This window comes from Dipodomys ordii, unplaced genomic scaffold (assembly GCF_000151885.1).
Source record: "Dipodomys ordii isolate 6190 unplaced genomic scaffold, Dord_2.0 Scaffold2, whole genome shotgun sequence".
NCBI classification, from domain to species: Eukaryota; Metazoa; Chordata; class Mammalia; order Rodentia; family Heteromyidae; genus Dipodomys; species Dipodomys ordii.
The window spans coordinates 17453818-17472896 of record NW_012267218.1 but is presented as its reverse complement, the minus strand read 5'-3'; the positions used below and the strand labels follow the sequence as shown (position 1 = coordinate 17472896).

The window sequence follows — 19079 nt, the reverse complement described above, 5'->3', positions numbered from 1 at the left end:
AAGGTGGCTCAGTGGTGGAGCTCTTGCCTTGCATGCCTGAGACCTGGGTTCAATTCCTCAGCACCACATAAGCAAAAAGAAAAAAGCCAGAAGTGGTGCTGTGGCTCAAGTGATAGAGCACTAGCGGCCAGGCCCAGAGTTCAGGCCCCACGACTGGACCCCCCACAAAAAAAAAAGGAAGGAGGCATGTGAAGCCAAGGGAACAAATGGGTTTTCATCATAGGAAGTAAAAAGATGGACAAAAGAAGCTGCAGCAAGGTAGGAGCTGGCAGCTCACACCTGTAATCCTACTTACTCAGGAAGCTGAGGTCTGTGACAGCCTTGAGCAAAAAGAGCTCAGGGACCACGCCCAGGCCCCAAGTTCCACCCTCACAATCACCACCAGCAACAACAAAAAGCCACAGCTGTGGTACTCACTAGACACTATGCTGAAAATGAACTATATAACTTGTGGGTGGGGGAGGGAGGGAAAAAAACTTGGAGAGAGGGAAGGTGGCATTGTCCAAAAAGAAATGTATTCCTTTTTCTGACTTATATAACGGTAACTCCTCGGTATATCACCTTAATAATAACAATAAAAAATTTTTTAAAGAAGCTGCATGACTCTTGGAGCAAAGGAGGGGAACTTGGGAATTGACAGCTAGGTAGTTGGACAGAGAAAAAAAGTCTTCTAAGAGGACCTAGAGGTATTACAGAATTTTCTAGAAGAAAGTATACTTCTGTGGTAAATTCTGCAGAGACAAATGACTGGATAGTCATTAGAAATTCAGGAATGTTCACGGGAGTGCTTGTCCTGTGGGGGAGGACCAGGCCCTTCTTGTAGAACCGCCAAGACTCTGTTTTCCTTGCACAGAAGGAAAGCAACAAGCATTGTGAAACAAAGTAGCACAGCTAAACTGGAAGCTTCTTGCAAGGGATTAATAATAAATCACAATTACAGTTTAATACAGCTTTATAAAATTACCAGCACACACACTGTCAATTCCCCTATAGAACAAGCTTTTACAGGGGAAAAAACTTTCTATTTGCCCAGCCTCAACCAAAACCTGACAAAGGTGAGGGGCAAGAAGCTATTTCCTGAGATCTTCTTGGCTACAAATTCTCTGAATGGCCATGGTAAGATGGCAAAACCTCGTCTCCATAGTTTATTAATTTAGAGTTGATATGAAAGTTATTGGCAAAGACCTTGAAAATATATCTATACTTAAAATGCCTAGTAGGTAAACAGCTTGCATGGAAGCTTTTATCCTGCCTTTGCATCTGTTCTGGTGGCTTGTGGTTTTAATTTCCCAGGAAAAAAAAATTCCAGACCAAGAAAATATCTCTTATAAACCTCTGAGGGCTACAAAGTCTCATGGTAAATTAGGTTGGTTGTTTGTTTTATAAATCTACATGGGATTAACATTTACCATTCTCTTGTTCTCTCAAAAAAGAACAATAACAATGAATACTAATATCTTTTGAGTGTTGAGGGCTTTATATGCATTATCTTATTTAATATTTCCATCAGCTCTATGAGATAAGATGCTCTTACTAAGTTTGTTTTCCAGCTAAGGAGACTGAGGTTTCAATGGTCTAAATTTCTCAAGGTAACACAAGTAATAAAGCAAGAAGATCAAGGATTTAAACCCTATATATACATCACAAATCTCATAGTGATCCATTTCCATGGCTATATAATAATCCCTCAAATTACTGACGTGTATATATTTGAGATCATTAATTAAAATAGAAATCATGGAACAAATGGCCAGGCTGCCGAGGGACCAGGACACAGGTTCCACATGTCTAGAATGGAACCATCTTCTCAGTTCCCCTAAATAAGGGTGGTCAATGCCACTCCGTAATCAGGCGATGCCTGATTAAAGCCTCCAGTTCCCAGCTAAGCTTTGTTGGATGTGTTTAGAAGACTGCTTGATTAGTGGTGCTCTTTCCTTTCTGTTTTGTCTCTGTGTTTTTCCAGGGAGAAAGCGACAGATTTGAATGTGTCATAGGCTAAATTCCCTAGAAAACAGAGCCTGAGGTCAGGCTTCCATGCCTGTGCTTCGTAGCAATCCCAGAGAAGCCAGAATGAGAAGCATAAAGAGGCAGGGTAAGCAAACAGGGCTGTCCATAGCTTCGCAAGAACCACAGCCTATTGCTGGCCATCTCAGAGAGACTGTTCTGGACAACAACATCTCAAAACCCACGGAGGAGCTGGTGTGAAAAGAGGGAATATAGTTTTGTTTCCCTTTTCTCTGAGTTCACTCCAGGGTAACCCAACTTCCACACATGTTGTCATGTGTCTTCTGGCTCTGGCAGCAGCAGATGGAGAAGCCAGATCCCACACCCTTCAGCCTCTGAACCTGGGAGGAGGTTCTGCAGGAAGGGCTCCCAGCAATGCCTTCGATGGCTACTCGGTTCAGTCCAGTATAGTCTGTCACCATAACAGCCTAGAGACACAGGGGATTGGGAGGGCTAAGAGGTAACCAAAGAAAGCTTAAATATGGACAGGAAGCCATGCTGATAAGCAATGCCACACATAAAGATCTGAGGGATGATCTAATAGGTCTTGCTGGACTCTCAGTGATTTGTGCTCATGGAACTTCTGCAGGTTATGGATTTCTGACTGTCACAAAACACCACATTTCTTCATATCTTCACTTATTTACTAATTACTCATTGTGCCTTTCCTCTTGCTAGGCATGGTGAAACTCTAGGGACGGGAGGAGGACTAAAATTCAACCACTGTCTTGGAAAGACAGGCAAAGCAACAGAAATTACAATGTAGCATGCTCAGGGCCACTGGGAAGCATAAGCGGCCATCAGTCAGCACACATTTATTGGATCTCAGGCTGTGCCAAGCCTACCAGTGTGGTTCATTGGATCTGTCCCTGGCTGTTGGAGACGACCATGTTCTCATTCTTCACAAGCTTAGAATGTATCTTATTTGTGATCAGCTAGGTTACAAGCTGAGTTTTGTTGTCTGGCTGGGTATTTCTCTCATATGACTCCTCTAGGAGTTCTCTAGACAGGCCCAAGGCCACAAGTCAACCTTAAGGGCTTCTCCCTAGGATTGGTTTTAAGGTCTGTTTTTGATTTTGTTTTTAATTACAGCTCTCCAAATCTCTCTGAGTTCAATCTTTAAGCCACTCCCTCAGAACAGGAAAGCTCAGCACCCAGAGCTACAGTTCTAGCTCAATCTGCCTCTCAGGCCTTTCAAAACAAAACTATTTGGGAGGAGCTCAGAAGAAAGCCAGGCACTGTGGCTATAACCCAGAGCTGATAATTGCTTATTTCCATTTTCAGTAATGTGAAGGCTATCTCCTTCCCTTTTCTGAGAATCTATCCCCTCCCTCCTGCTCCCCAATAACCCAGGCATATCAGCAGAAAACCCAAACAACCCAGCCAGACACCAAAATTCAGGACGAGGCAGCAAGCAGCCTCTGGGACCCCAGGCTAGGTGTGATCTTATCTTTGTAACCAAGCTGATCACAAATAAGATAGGTCCCAAGCTTGTGTGAGCTGATTGAAGAAAAGGGACACGGGTGTCTCCAACAGTCAGGAACAGACTTAATAAGCCAGGACACACTGGTGGGCTTGGCACAAGCTGAGGATCCAATAAATGTGTGCTGTATGATGGCTGCCTATGCTTCAGTAAAACAGGACCTAAAGTTCAATATATGAAATATACTGCCAACATCTCTTTTGTTGTTGTTGTTGTTGTCGGCCATGGGGCCTGAACTCAGGGCCTGGGCACTGTCCCTCAGCTCTTCAGCTCAAGGCTAGTGCTCTACACCACTTGAGCCATAGCACCACTTCCAGCTTTTTCTGCTTATGTGGTGCTGAGGAATCGAACCCAGGGTCTCATGCATGCAAGGCAAACACTCTACCTCTAAGCCACCTTCCCAGCCCCAACATCTCTTCTTTAAAAAAAAAAAAAAAGAGAAAGAGAGAGAATTCTTACATTAGTAAATGTAAACAACTAATAATCTTTAAATGGCAACAAGTCACTCATTCCCATTCCTAGTTAATTTCTTTCTTTTACATTTTAAATTTCTCTCTGTATTACTGTAAATATACATATATATATATATATATATATACACACACTATTAGCTGGGTGCCAGTGGCTCACACCTATAATCCTAGCTACTCAGGAGGCTGAAATTTGAGGATCACGACTCAAAGCCAGCCTGGGCAGGCAAGTCTCGTAAGACTCTTATCTCCAATAAACCAACAGAAAACTGGAAGTGGTGCTGTGTCTCGATAGGAGAGAGCACTCCCAAGAGCTGAGGGACAGCGCCCAGGCCCAGAGTTCAAGCCCTACAACTAACAAAAAAAAAAAAGAATATACTAATACTAAAGAACACCTGAAATATATTCGGAGAGAAAAGTATAACCACCAACATACCTCTAAAGAGATAAAATTGGCAGACACCAGAAGCTCTCTCTCACCTGTAGTCCTAGTATTCAAGAAGCTGAGATCTGAGAATCTCATTCAAAACCAGTGCAGCTTGACAAATCCATTGAACTCTTTTTTGTTTTTTTTTTTTTTGGCCGGCTGTGGGGCTTGAACTCTGGGCCTGGGCGCTGTCCCTCAGCTCTTCAGCTCAAGGCGAGCGCTCTACCACTTGAGCTACAGTGCCACTTCCGGTTTTCTAGTGGTTTATTGGAGATAGGAGTCTCACGGTCTCTCCTGCCCGGGCTGGCTTTGAACCGCGATCCTCAGATCTCAGCCTCCTGAGTAGCTAGGATTACAGGCGTGAGCCACCAGCGCCCGGCCCATTGAACTCTTATCTCTAGTTAACCAAGCAAAAAAGTCCTAAGTGGCGTTGTGGCTCAAATGGTACAGCACTAGCCTTGGGCAAAAACAAAAAGAAAAGCAACAACTAAGTACCCAGGCTCTGAGTTCAAACCCCCACACTAAAACATACTCAAAAAATAAAATAAAAATGTTTTAAGTTAAGTGATGTGATTTGTTAGAAAACTCCATTTGCAAGCATTTCAACTTCCCAGGGACACGTCTATTGTTTAGGGTAAGGCCTTCCTGTGGGGACAGGAAAGGATGTCATCACAGATAAATGGGACAGGATCCTTTGACCTTGTGACTTTCTTAAGGCCTGTATATTAGTGATGAAAAATTATTTGTTCTATTGTTTTTTTCCAACTTGATGGAAATTTCCTCCCATTTATGCCTATTCTCTTTGCTTCCTCAACCTGGAAGACCAGAAAGAAAACTGCAATCATTGGAAGCTCTTTCCTATAAATTTTTCACTCCAATGTTTCCAATGGTTTCTTTTTTCGGCCCTCATCACCCACATCCATCTGGAAAAGGTTCTGAAAAACTCTACTAGCAATTTCAAAACAAACCATACCATTTCATACTTTTGGTCCTGCTACCACTAACAGTAGTATTTATTCAGTGAATATCTCACGGACAGGAACTTAAAAACAGAAAACCACAAATTCAAGGCATATAAGCCATATATACAAACACAGCATATGGACTAACTAAAGAATAGAGTGACAAAACCTTAGAGCAGCTGGGTGCCAGTGGTTCACAGCTGTAATCCTACACAGAAGTCTGAGATCTGAGAATGGAGGTTCAAAGCCAGCCCGGGCAGGAACATCCATGAGATTCTTTTTCTTTTTTTCTTTTTTTGGGGGGGTCCAGTCGTGGGGCCTGAACTCTGGGCCTGGACGCTGTCCCTCAGCGTTTCAGCTCAAGGCTAGCGCTCTACCACTTCAGCCACAGCACCACTTCCGGCTTTTTTTTATTTTTTGCTTATATGGTGCTGGGGAATCGAACCCAGGGCCTCATGCATGCAAGACAAGCACTCTACCACTGAGCCGCTTTCCCAGCCCCATCCATGAGATTCTTATCTCCAATTAACCACCAGAAAACCAGAAGTGGCACTGTGGCTCAAGTGGTAGAGCACTAGCCTTGAGCTGAAGAGCTGAGGGACAGTGCCTAGGCCCAGAGTTCAAGACCCATGATTCACACACACACACACACACACACACACACACACACATACACCAAAAACAAACAAAACTCAGAGCACAGCTCCCCATATCTCTGCATTCTTATTTATCTCTGTGAGACCTTTAGAAAAAAAACTCAGAATAATATTATTTGCTGAATTAAATAAAGAGGTTACAACCAAGCATAAAACTTGAACAGAGCAGTAGAAGGCTCAACTAGACCCTTGAAAGATAGTGAAATCCTTCTTATTTGACCCACAGTGGCAGAGATAAAGTGCACACTGTGGAAACACTGGCATTGCCAGGCAGATCCTTTCTGGCTGCGTTTCAGCTTTCAACTTGAGATTCATGTAGTAGTACTTTCCATGCACACAGACCAGACCTGATCTTTGGATATAGTGTTTCAATTATGGAAGAAAGGTAAGGAACTGGCATGTATGTAGAATGTATTGCAGTTATCTGCCAGACCTCTCTTTTTAATTAAAAGGAGGAAAAATTGTAGCAGTGTGAGTTAAATTAAAATGTGATTTAGGAAAAAACTCAAAGGGCTGTAAAAATGTGCAACGTGTCACTGCTGCCCACTTCGAACATGTTGGCGTGAACAGGAAGAACAGCTTCACAGTAGTAACACAGCATTTATACAACTCAAACCTATGAGACATACTCATGGAGAAGGAACTGAGTCTCAGAGACCAAGTCACTGTCCAAGGGCTCAAAGCTGGCAAGTCAATGGCAACTGATCCTGGTTTATTAGCTTTAAAGCCTATGTACTTAGCCATAACATGATACAGCTTGAGATAACAACTACCCAACATCCAACAGGTCCATATTCTACATCTGACATTGGCAAAGTGAAGTAAAGAACAAACTAGAAAACTAGATCCAGCTTGACTTTTTGTCACTGGAGCTGAAACATCCCTGGTTTGGATCTGTCCTCAATGACTTTCCTTCCTCACAGTGTTAAGTATGCCTGGGGACCCCTATAAAGATGTTCCAGCCTTGAATTCTCACTTGATGCTTGTGATGACCATTTTCATGTCAGTGTCTAACAATCCTTTTAAATTTCCCACATCCCAAACTGATCAAAGTACTGTTTCTGCCCAGAAGTAATGCAGCTCTAGAAGCTTTGAGCTCCAACCCTAGCCAATGGGTCACATCAAGTGAATCGTTTTTCCCTTTTCTTTTTCATTACAGTGCTTCTCTCTCCCCTTCATTTTACAAATAGGCAGTTTATAAATATCACATATGATTCTTTAAAGTGAGCACTGCCCTCAGTGCACTTAATAAGATTTCATTTGCTTGTAACTCATCATGAATACCTTTACTGACTTCATCTATCATGGGCACTTCATCCACACAGGCGGCATTCACCCACTACTTTACTTTTATTTGTTATTTGATGAACCCTTATGTAACCCTTCCTATTTCCCAGACATGGATCTGAATGTGCTTTATAGCTCACTGAATTAAGTCACTCATGTAATCCTCATAATGAATCTAGGAAGCAGGTTCTATGATTATCTGCTTTATGAAGATAAGAAAGCCAATGGGAAGTTAAATAACTTATCAGAAGCCTCATTCCAGACTTAACCATTTTACCAACCTCTATTCAGTGATATAATCCCCCATCCCTGTAGATTTTCTTCCTATAAGTAGAAATATATATGATCAGCACTGTTGCCTGGCTTTCTTATGGCTTCCTGGCCACTTCTTCAAACTGCCTCTCCTAAGGGGACGCACATTCTATACACTCTTCATAGGAAACAGGCAACCAGTGACAGGTGCTCAAAGCCCCTGGTCCCATGAGCACTGTGTCATGACAAGCCAAGTCACCCAGACCAGAGGCTAACATGTGACAGCAAACAACTGACTCTTTGGAACTGCATGCCCAAAGCCTGCTCAGGGATCAGGAACTTAAAACCAACCAACAGTGGAGCTTATGAGTTCCCAGGGTATGATGGATGGCACAGCTGGAGGAGTCAGCAAAACCACCCGCCTATGCCAATTAGGCCAATGAGTGAGTGACTGAAAAGACATGCTGTGTTCACTCAAATAGATTCCCCTTTCAACGAGTCCGCTTTCAAGGGCTCCTTTATAATAATGCTTTTTTTAAAAAAATACTAAGGAAGAGGAGATAGGGAAAAGAAGACGGAAGTATACTTCAACTCCCCTTGCTGATAATGTGACTGAACTGCAAACATAAGAACAGATTTTTGGGCTGGGAAGGTGGCTCAGTGGTAGAGCGCTTGCCTTGCATGCCTGAGGCCCTGGGTTCAATTCCTCAGCACCACATAAGCAAAAAGAAAAAAGCCAGAAGTGGCACTGTGCCTCAAGTGGTAGAGCGCTAGCCTTGAGCTGAAGAGTTGAGGGACAGCGTCCAGGCCCAGAGTACAGGCCCACAACCGGACCCTCCCCCCCCAAAAAAAGAACAGATTTCCTTCCAGTGGGATCTCCAAGGGTGTGCAAAGAGGTAGACAGATTGCACCTGTTGACTCTGTGTGAGTGTGTGTGTATATACAGGCACATGTGCATGCACTCACAGTACTCTGGACACTTTGGCTTGAACTCAGGGCTTCACTCTTGCTTGGCTTTTTCACTAAAGGCTGGCATTCTACCACTCTAGCCAAACTCCACTTCTACCTTTTTGCTGGTTAATTGGCAAAAAAAGTCTCTCAGCCTGGGATGACTTTTAATGGTGATACTCAGATTTCAGGTTCCTGAGTAGCTAGGAAAACAGGCATGAGCCACCTCCACTTGACTCCTGTTAACTATTTAAAGCACTTTTCCTTTGTTTACAGACACTATAGTGACTAAGAGCTTCCAGAGCTCAGAGATTAAAAGAAGTGGATCCAAAGCCTAACTCGACTCTAACCTCTGACAAATTATTTAACCCCAGACTCTGGCTCATCTACAAAATGAGATACTTCTCCTGAGCGTACTAAATGGAAGGGCTAGTAAGGCCAGATAATGTGGTGAATAGAAAATTCAATAAATGATAATTACTGATCATTTCAATCAGCAAACTTTTGATACCCTTCAACTGTTCAAAGTCTGAGGCTGAGGAAACTGCAGAGACAAGGAGTGAAAGAGAAAATTTTATTTTTGGTAAGAGTAGAGAAATATACAAGAAATCTGTAGTTTTGGGGCTGGGAAGGTGGCTCAGTGGTAGAGCGCTTGCCTTGCATGCATGAGGCCCTGAGTTCGATTCCTCAGCACCACATAAGCAGGAAAAAAAAAAAGCCGGAAGTGGCAATGTGGCTCACAAGTGGTACAGCGCTAGCCTTGAGCTGAAGAGCTGAGGGACAGCGCCCATGCCAGAGTTCAGGCCCCACGACCGAACCCCCCACTCAAAAAAAAAAAGAAATCTGTAGTTTTGACAGCTCTAGGCTGGAACAATTGTTAACATTTAAACCATGGATAAACTAATCCACTGGTTATGGGTCACCCTAGCCTTATCCACTTAATCATGGCTAAAGTCCAGAAAGACAGACAAATATACTCAATTTCTAAAGCAAACAGTGACATTAAAAAAAATCTGTTTTCATTTAAATTACCTCACTAAAAGAATAAAATTAAATAAATAATAAAAGCAAGTGGCTACCTTCCCAAAGCTGTCAATGGAGAGATTTTGTCAAGTAGTAAGGGTGTGGTGTCTTCAAAGTACTGACAGATTTGCTACATGGCATTTTATATATAAAAAAAAATACTTAATGCCATGTCATTCAGATGGTGTGAACAGACTCACCATCTTAAATGGTCCTTTCTTTCAATGAGAGCCAAGGTTAAGACTTAAAAAAAAAAAGGTATCATTATCTCAGTCTCAGTTTAAAATTAATGAGGAGCTTTTGAGGTTACAGAGAAGACATGATGCTAGCTGCAGAAACTTTAACTAGATAACAGAGCCCTTAAGTTCCTCGTATCACCATCCTTAGGAACACGTGTGAGGCAACTTAAGCTAGACACCACCAAATGTCAGGGGAGGCGAGAATGCCAAGAGATTCTCCTGTGACTTTAAACAAGTCCCTTGACCTTTCAGGTCATTTTAGAAGTGCAGAAAGACCAACTGCCTGCCAGAAGACAGAGTTTATGGTAGGATTAGATTGTGTTTATAAAGAGGTTTGACATCCTTAGACTCAAAGTGATTTCCTATTAATAAAATGAACATGTGAAGAAGGTCAAATCAGTAGTCCAGAGATCATCTACTAAAGCACTGTCTGCATTTGGGAACAAGTTGTGCAAGCTCTCCTGTGTAAGAACATTCAGATTAGCCGGGCGCTGGAGGCTCACGCCTGTAATCCTAGCTACTTAGGAGGCTGAGATCTGAGGATCACGGTTCAAAGCCAGCCCGGGCAGGAGAGACCGTGAGACTCCTATCTCCAATAAACCACCAGAAAACCGGAAGTGGCGCTGTAGCTCAAGTGGTAGAGCGCTCACCTTGAGCTGAAGAGCTGAGGCACAGTGCCCAGGCCCAGAGTTCAAGACGCACGACTGACAAAAAAAAAAAAAAAAGAACATTCAGATTAAAAGGTGAGATGGCAACCAAGAAAGGAAGACTTTAAGAAGTTATCTAGCTCAGATTCCCCTTCTTCTTTCCTACTTGACTCTTCTCCTCCGGACACAACAGTGTAGTCAGTAAACCTGAAACAGAACCACAACCATGCAGAGCCACAGTTCACTCAGGGCCCATGAAACCAGCATCTCTACCTGAGAAATTCTATTTCCACATCCAGGCCCAACACAATTGTTCTTTCAGATACCAGCAAGGCACAACCTCAGAATGATTTTCTGTTTGAATTCACAGCACTCAGTATCCTCTTTGATTATTTGACTACTGTTAGTCTCACTGTTATTTCACTAGTATTTCTTTTGTGTAAATATTAGGAACTCGCTAAGAATGCAGGCTGGATCAGTGCACTAAGCTCTGAATTCTCACTGCTAGTCTTATAGTTGGAAGGTAGTCAATGTCATTTACCCGAACCATGTTCCAAGGCTTTCCTTAGGCAAAGCAGTTTCATATCTTGCTTTGGACTAAACATCATAGGAACATTGATACTACTGTTTTCTGGTCAGTGAAGCTACTGGCCACCACAGGTAAGTTAAGATCAATAGGAAGCCAGTTGGTATGCACAATGAATGAGAACTTTAAAAGATTATTTATTTTTAATCCTACCTTCTGAAAAACCTAAAATGAGTGACTTGTCTAAGTTCCTTTTAGAGCTGACCAAGAGATGGTAGTATTGGGGCCAACACCACAGGAGAGATTTTAAAAACACACTTGAGCCAGGTGCTCATGACTCACACTTTATAATCTCAGGAGGCTGAGATCTAAGGATTATGGTTCGAAGCCAGCCTGGGAAGGAAGGTCTGTGAGACTCATCTTCAATTAACCATCAGAAAACCAGATGTGGCACTGTGGCTCAAAGTGGTAGAGCACTAGCTTTGAGTAGAAAAAGCTCAGGGACAGTACCCAGGCCCTGCGTTCAAGCCCCACAACTGACAAAAACAAACAACCACACACACACATACTTGAAAGTGTGATTACACTGTTGAGTCTCATTTAGAATAAGGCCTATTCAAATTTTACTCACTTTAATTTATATATTGAACTCACCATGAGAAATAGTTCTTATTTTATATAAAACTAATATAAGAGTCCAGCACTGGTGGCTCACGCCTATAATCCTAGCCACACAGGAAGGCAAGGATCTTGGTTCAAAGCCAGCCCAAGCTGGAAACTCTGTGAGACTTTTATTTCTACTAACAACCACCACCACAACAACAAAAACAGAAGTAGAGCTGCAGCTCAAGTGGTAAAGTGCTAGTCTTGAGCAAAAAGCACCCAGGCCCTGAGTTCAAGCCTTAGGACTGGCATAAAAATAAAATAAAATAAAAAAAAGAAAAGAAAGAAAGAAAAGAGGGGCTGGGAAGTTGGCTCAGTGGTAGAGCGCATGCCTTGCATGCCTGAGGCCCTGGGTTCGATTCCTCGGCACCACATAAGAAAAAAAGCCAGAAGTGGCGCTGTAGCTCAAGTGGTAGAGCACTTGCCTTGAGCTGAAGAGCTGAGGGACAGCGCCCAGGCCCAAAGTTTAGGCCCCATGCCCGGACCCAAAAAATAAAAAAAAAAAATAAAAAGAAAGAAAAGAAAAGAAAAAATTAAAAAATCCCAAACTAATATAGAGAGTTTGCTTTTTTTTGGGGGGGAGGGTTGGAAGAAGGGGAGGGAATTGGTTATGGGGTTTAAGCTCAGAGGGCCTGGACACTGTCCCTGAGCTCTTTTGCTGTAGGCTACCACTCTACCAGTTGGAGTCACACGTTTTCTGGAGGTTAATTGGAGATAAGAGTCTCAGACTTTCCTGCCTAGGCTGGCTTTGAATCACAATCCTCAGTTCACAGCCACCTGAGTAGCTAGGATTATAGGCGTTCATTGAACCACCAGTGTCCAACAAGTTTGCACAATTTTCGTATGTAACATTTTACATTCATCTCACTTTGAAACAAATATTTTAACTTCACTCTTAATTTTTGACTTCATCATTTATTTAAAAAGTTATTGTAATTATAACGGTGATATACAGAGGAGTTAGTTACATAAGTGAGGTGAAGCGTACCTTTCTTTTTGGACAATGTAACTCCTTCTTTAACTCTCTCCCAATTTTTCCCTCCTGTCCCCACCCATAAGTTGCATAATTCATTTTCACCACTGAGTACCACTGCTGCATTTGTTCACTTTTTTGTTCCTCTCTCTCTTTTTTTTTTTTTTGGGGGGGGGTCCTGTTGTGTGGCTTAAACTCAAGGTGTGCATTGTCCTTGACCTCTTTTGCTCACGGCTAGTGTTATTCTACTTTGAGCCTCAGGGCTATTTCTGGTTTTCTGGAGGTAAATTGGAGATAAGAGTCTGAAGGACTTTCCTTCCCAGGCTGGCTTGGATCTGCGATCCTCAGATCTCAGCCTTCTGAGTAGCTGGGATCACAGGTGTGAGCCACCAGCGCCCAGCTTGTCCCTCCATTTCTGTGCCCTCCACTTACCCTCCCCCTCCCAAAGACAGATAAATGCATAATTCTAATTTTAAAATTATTTTATACATTTAGGGACTGGGAAGTTGGCTCAGTGGCAGAGTGCTTGCCTTGCATGCCTGAGGCCCTGGGTTCGATTCCTCAGCACCACATAAGAAAAAAGAAAAAAGCCAGAAATGGCGCTGTGGCTCAAGTGGTAGAGCGCTAGCTTTGAGCTGAAGAGCTGAGGGACAGCGCTCAGGCCCAGAGTTCAGGCCCCATGACGGAACCCAAAAAAAACAAAAAACATAAAATTATATATTTGGATGCTATCTGCTGGTCAATATATCATTGATTATTTGTATCCTATATAGAGTTTGTCTTTTACTTTCATGACTAAGAAAAATATAGTAAAAGGAAAAGAAACTCTTTGTGCTTAAGTTCCTGTATCATGTTTTCTCCTTAATGTTCATTTTTTTGAAGTTCTGTCACTGCAGGAGTGATGAGTCAGAGCCGGGGGAATTGTTGTGACTTGCTCCACCTATTAGAACAAGCCAAACAATTTGAGGGTTGGTGCTAGTTTGTCAGGGGCTTATTTATCCTGGGGGAGAGTGGACTGCAATTTGCATGACCACATAGTGCAGACCTTTATTCATGAAGCTGACCTCAAGTAAGGCAAGCAATTTCTTGGTCTAACTATGCTATAATTCAGCCATGTGTCTACCCAGTGGGCAAGCTCAGTTCTAGAAGAAATTAAGCCTGGAATGACAAGATGTATGAGGAACCAGGGCTGAAATAAATGGACAGGACTGAATGAAAGATTTAGAAGCAGATGAAAGAGTGTGTACTCAGTGGAAGGATGGAAAGGCTAGGCAGAATTACTGAGGGAGGGGACATTGTTGCTCTTCGGAATCTGAGGGTTTTTTTCTCATTTTCTCACTATAAGAATAGCATCTGGGGGCTGGGAAGGTGGCTCAGTGGTAGAGCGCTCGCCTTGCATGCCTGAGGCCCTGGGTTCCATACCCCAGCACCACATAAGCAAAAAGAAAAAAGCCAGAAGTGGCACTGTGGCTCAAGTGGTAGAGTACTAGCCTTGAGCTGAAGAGCTGAGGGACAGTGCCCAGGCCCAGAGTTCAGGCCCCACGACTGGACCTAAAAAAAAAAGAATAGCATCTGCACCAGGCACCAGTGGCTCACGCCTGTAATCCTAGCTACTCAGAAGGCTGAGATCTGATGATCACAGTTCAAAGCCAGCCCACGCAGGAAAGTCCGTGAGACTCTTATCTCCAATAAACCACTAGAAAACCGGAAGTGGCACTGTGGTAGAACATTTGCCTTGAGCTGAAGAGCGCAGGGACAGCGCCTAAGCCCAGAGTCCAAGCCCCATGACCGACGCCCCCCCCCAAAAAAATAGCATCTGCAATTTAATATAAAACTTGGAGATGCAGTCACACTTATAGACTAACAGCTCAGGGTGAGCTTTCCACAATACTGCTACCTAGAGGATGCTAGAACCTTCCAGCCTATTTCTTCCTTCTATGGGGTACTTCCATTTAGGTCTGCTTTCTACTACATTTAGTGGTTGTTGAAGTGTGGTCTCTGGTCCAGCAACATACACATCATCTGAGTGCTGGGTAGAAATGCTCGTTCTCAGGCCCCAACTTAGAATAACTGATTCAGAAAGTCTAGAGAGGGACTGGGAACAGTAAATCCATTTTCTCAAGCTATTTATGTAATTTTTATGCAAATTAAAGTATGAAAAGCACTACTTTAGATGGAATTACCAGATAACTTCAAGATGAGAGAGTATGTTTTAGGAGAGAACTCAAAAAGAAAAGGCAATCAGTGGTCAAATGAATAATTTTGTGGAATTTCAACTCATGTAAAAAAAGATAGTCAAGGCTGCTGCATTTGCTCAGGCCTTCATCATCTCTTGCCTTTCGCCTCATCTACTTCAGTCTTCTCTCAACATTGCTACTAGAGATATATGCTCAACCTGAAACTCTGACCTGTCAAACTCAATTTAAACTCATCCGTGGCTATGCCCTGCTCAAGGATAAAGTTCCAAGCCTTGGCATAGAACCATGGTCCTCCATTATCTGCCTCTGGCCATTTCCCTGACCTGATTTCCTTCTGTACCTTCCTATCTATTCACTATCTGCAGGAAGCTTACACTTGCTTCCTCAGACCTCTGACATCAAGCCTGGCCACGTGATTGACCTTAATCAACACTTAAAAAAAAAGGTGAAGAGTTGTCACCTCTGAGCAGACTTTGTCATAGTTTTGTTCTTTCCCTTTGCCATAAATGACACTGTCCCAGAGAGAGACTATATTCTTTAAGCTTAGTGGGACCTAAATACAGACAGATGAGATGCTAAGTTACAAAAGACCTACTAGGACATGCAGCCTCAGTGGGGAGGGGGAAAAAAAATCCATGTTGCTGTCAACCCCTGAGATTAGGAGTTATTTGTTATTTAGCCTAGACTAAGAACAACGATAATACTTCTCATCATTCCTCTTGGCATGGAATGTCTTCTCTCTCTGCTTACCCTTCCTTCCAATCCTACCCCATCCAGGCTGCCTAATGAACTTATTCATCCTACACTTAGCTCCAGGGTTACCCTCAATCAAGCCTTTATCCTTCCCAGGACTGAATGATCACTCACTTTTAGGGCCTCCTCTAGATGCTACTGATCTAGAACTATACCCTCCAAACAGTGCTAGGGCCTTCCTGTTTATTAACACTATTGTTAGAGTAGTGTTTCCTTACTATTGTAATAAAATAGTAATAACAGCATGTATCTACAGCTTACAGAAGAGTTTTGGTTCAGAGAAGCAAAGCAGCTTGTACAAGTTTGCTAAGTTCTTACTAGGTAGGAGCCTGGCCCTGAACTCGGCCATCTGCCCCAGGCCACACCCCTCTGTCCTCCCTTCAGACCCTCCCCTCCGTCAGCAACTGAAAGGACCACCACACAAATTTGACACTTTCAAGATTTGTAACTGGGAGGGTTCTTCTGAATCTCGGGGAAGATTGTCACTTTCTCTAAATGGGTTTATTTATTCTAAAGCACCTAAAAAACTCTAGGAGAACTAGGGCAGTGTGCCTGTCCTGTCCCCAGGTCCCAGGCTGCAGAAGTAAAGCAGCATGATACAGCAAGCACACTATTCCCGCTGAAAGGGGGAATAAGGGAAACCTTATTTACCTTATTTACAGAGTAGGAAGCAAGGAGCAGAGGGTTCAGAAATAGAATCAAGTCTGCTACATGTTGAAATTTTAGGTGTTTTCTTTCAAAGTAATTGGGAGCCACACATGGATGGCTCACACGTGTAATCCTAGCTACTCAGCAGGCTGAGATCTGAAGATCATAGTTCAAAGCCAGCCGAGGAACAAAACTCTGTGACACTCTTTTAACTCCAATTAATTACCAGAAAACTAGAAATGGTGCTCTGGCTCAAATTGGTAGAGTGCTAGCCTTGAATGAAAGAGCTCAGGGACAGCTCCTAGGCCCTAAGTTCAAGCCCCAAAACCAAACAACAATAATAACAAAAATTAATGGGGGCCAAGTGTTTATTTGATTCTTCAGATTAAATAAGGAAAGACAAATGATACCACAGCAAAAGATTTAACTGGACTGCACAAGTCAGACATGGGGTTAACTGGCTGAGAGTAGCAAACACAGTTTTAGGTTTCTATGAGCTGCTGTTCTGTGGTTGAAGAGTTTGTTTTTTTCCCTCTCTCCCCCCTCCTTTATCTCTTCCTTTTTAACTTTAAGGAGTAGAAAGTATGCAAACCTAAAAATATACCCTGACTCAGTCTTACTAAACAAAAAATTAGTATTCAGTAAAGTACCACAATATTTTCTTTTTTTTTTTTTTCTTTTGTGGGGCCTAAACTCTGGGCCTGGACACTGTCCCTCAGCTCTTCAGCTCAAGGCTAGCGTTCTACCACTCAAACCACAGCGCCACGTCCAGCTTTTTCTGCTTATATGGTGCTGAGGAATCTAATCCAGGGCCTTATGCATGCAAGGCAAGCACTCTACCACTGAGTCACCTTCCCAGCCCCACAATATTCTTTTCATATAAGGATTACAAAGCTTTGGTTAGGAGTTACAAAGCTTTGGTTAGGAGTTACAAAGCTTTGGTTAGGAGTTGGAATCCATGTATGTATCATTCTTCCAATGGAGAGGTTCCCCCCACCCCCTCTTCCCTAAAGGATATATTACCTTTAAACGATACCATCAGTAACATTAATCGCATTTTCCCTCTTCAAGTGCAGAAAGCTGTTCAGAGCTCCAAATGGCTGTTGGACCAGTTTGGACACGTCTGATTTACTCTCTAAATGAACATCCGCTTCACACAATAAATAATAAGAGCCAGCCTTTATAGAGACTACTTCAGGCTAGCTGTGCTGGATGTTTGGGGGGGACAGGGGTTCGCGTAATCCTCAAAACAACACGTGCAAGTTATCGCCACTTCGCAGATGAAGAGAGGGAGACCCAGGGAGCGTGAAGGAGATGAAGGAGAGAGTGAGGGAGAAGGGGGGGAGAGAGAAGGAGAAGGGAGAGGGTGGAGGAAAGCGGGCAGGGGCCAGTAGCTGCGCAGACCATAGTTAATCATTCACACACAGCCCTCCGGGCAGCTCTTTTTTCAGTAGGGGCGGAACACGAACACGAATACGAACACACACACACACACACACACACACGAATCGTCTTCAACTCTCTTTTCAGTAGGAGCGGAACACGAACACACACACACACACACACACACACACACAAACGAATCGTCTTCAACTCTCTTTTCAGTAGGAGCGGAACACGAACACACACACACACACACACACACACACACACACGAATCGTCTTCAACTCCTCATCCCAGCGAGAGGCGGTGTCCAGCAAATTGCTTGGCAACGGGCGCAGGAAACTCCATCCAAAAGCCCTGGGTCCCGGCGGCCTCTGGGCGCTGTCCAGCGGGCAGCGCGCCTGAGAGTCTGGGCTGGGGGGTCCCTGTCTCAGGACACCCCGAGGATGGGGCAGAAGGCCAAAGGCCGGGGATCTGCGTCCACGCGGGGGAGGGGGAGGTAGGAAGCCCCGACCCCAGGGACACCTGTTGTCGCCTTTCCCACTCAGGCCGGCGGCGGCGGGGGCGAGCTGGGCCCCGGGAAAGGCGCCGGTGGACCTGAAGTGCGGCGCAGAGCTGCGGGGGGTGGCAGCGCGGGTGCGGGGGACACAGGTGCGCTCACCCCCGCTCCCCTGGGGCGTCCTCACCTCACGCCTCCCCCGGCAGGGCGCGCGCGGCGGGCGCCAACCCCGCGCCTCCTGCTCTCCGGGGATGCGCGCCAGCAGCGCCGCGGCGCTAGGACCCCGCGGCCCGGCCCCCTCCCCGGTGCCCGCACTCCACCTGAGGGGCTTTTTCGCCCTCGGCGTGCTCAGCCCCGCGCCGCGACCGGCGGGCTCCGTTACCTGCGGCGCACTCCGCCCGGTCCCGGAGCGTCGGGCTGCAGGTCCTCAGGGGCACCGCCGGCGGGTTCCGGCCCGGTAATCCCCACCCGCCGCGCTGCCCTCGGCGCGCTCCCTTCACGGCCGCAGCGCCGCGGTCCGCTCCCGACTCCGGGCTCGCTCCGCGCCCGCCGGCTCCTAGCGCTGCTCCTGCCGTTCCTGATTGGCCGAGGCGCGCGCCCGAGACGCACTCTGATTGGACAGATGCGAGGCAGGGCGGGGAGGAGTCGGTGGGGGCGGGGCGATGGGCGGGGCGCCTCCCGGGTCTGGTTTTCTAGCCTCGCGCGCCTTGCCTCGAAAGCCCAAAGCAGAATCTGGTCAGCTTTACGCCGCCAAATGGATGGAGTCGTCCGGTCTGCACCGGCCAGATACTGCTAAAACACTAGTGGCAGGGAATGACTCCCACCTTGGTAGTCAGGGACCTCCAAGGGGTGGGTGTCGTTACTCCCATGTCACGTTTGCACTTCAGCTTTGTTACTTTTTACTCTAAGAACTGCACATGGCTCAGGACAGACGCTGGTACACATCAGGCGCCAAATAATGTACCCTGAACTCTTCGCGCGCTCTGTGGTCCTGCCATCCCGCTGTACTGGGGAAGCCACCCTGTGTCCAAGGTCCT

General features: G+C 44.9%; 1 protein-coding gene across 1 annotated transcript in view; it reads right to left on the bottom strand.

Annotated features, from left to right (window-relative positions):
• LOC105982805 (stonin-2-like) overlaps positions 1 to 18506 on the bottom strand; it is a 44786-nt gene extending 26280 nt beyond the window's left edge. The window contains exon 1 of the mRNA XM_013012487.1: positions 18425 to 18506. The gene's annotated coding sequence lies outside the window, so the exon portion shown is untranslated. The remainder of the gene's footprint in view (positions 1 to 18424) is intronic.
• Between the last annotated feature and the right edge of the window lie 573 nt (positions 18507 to 19079).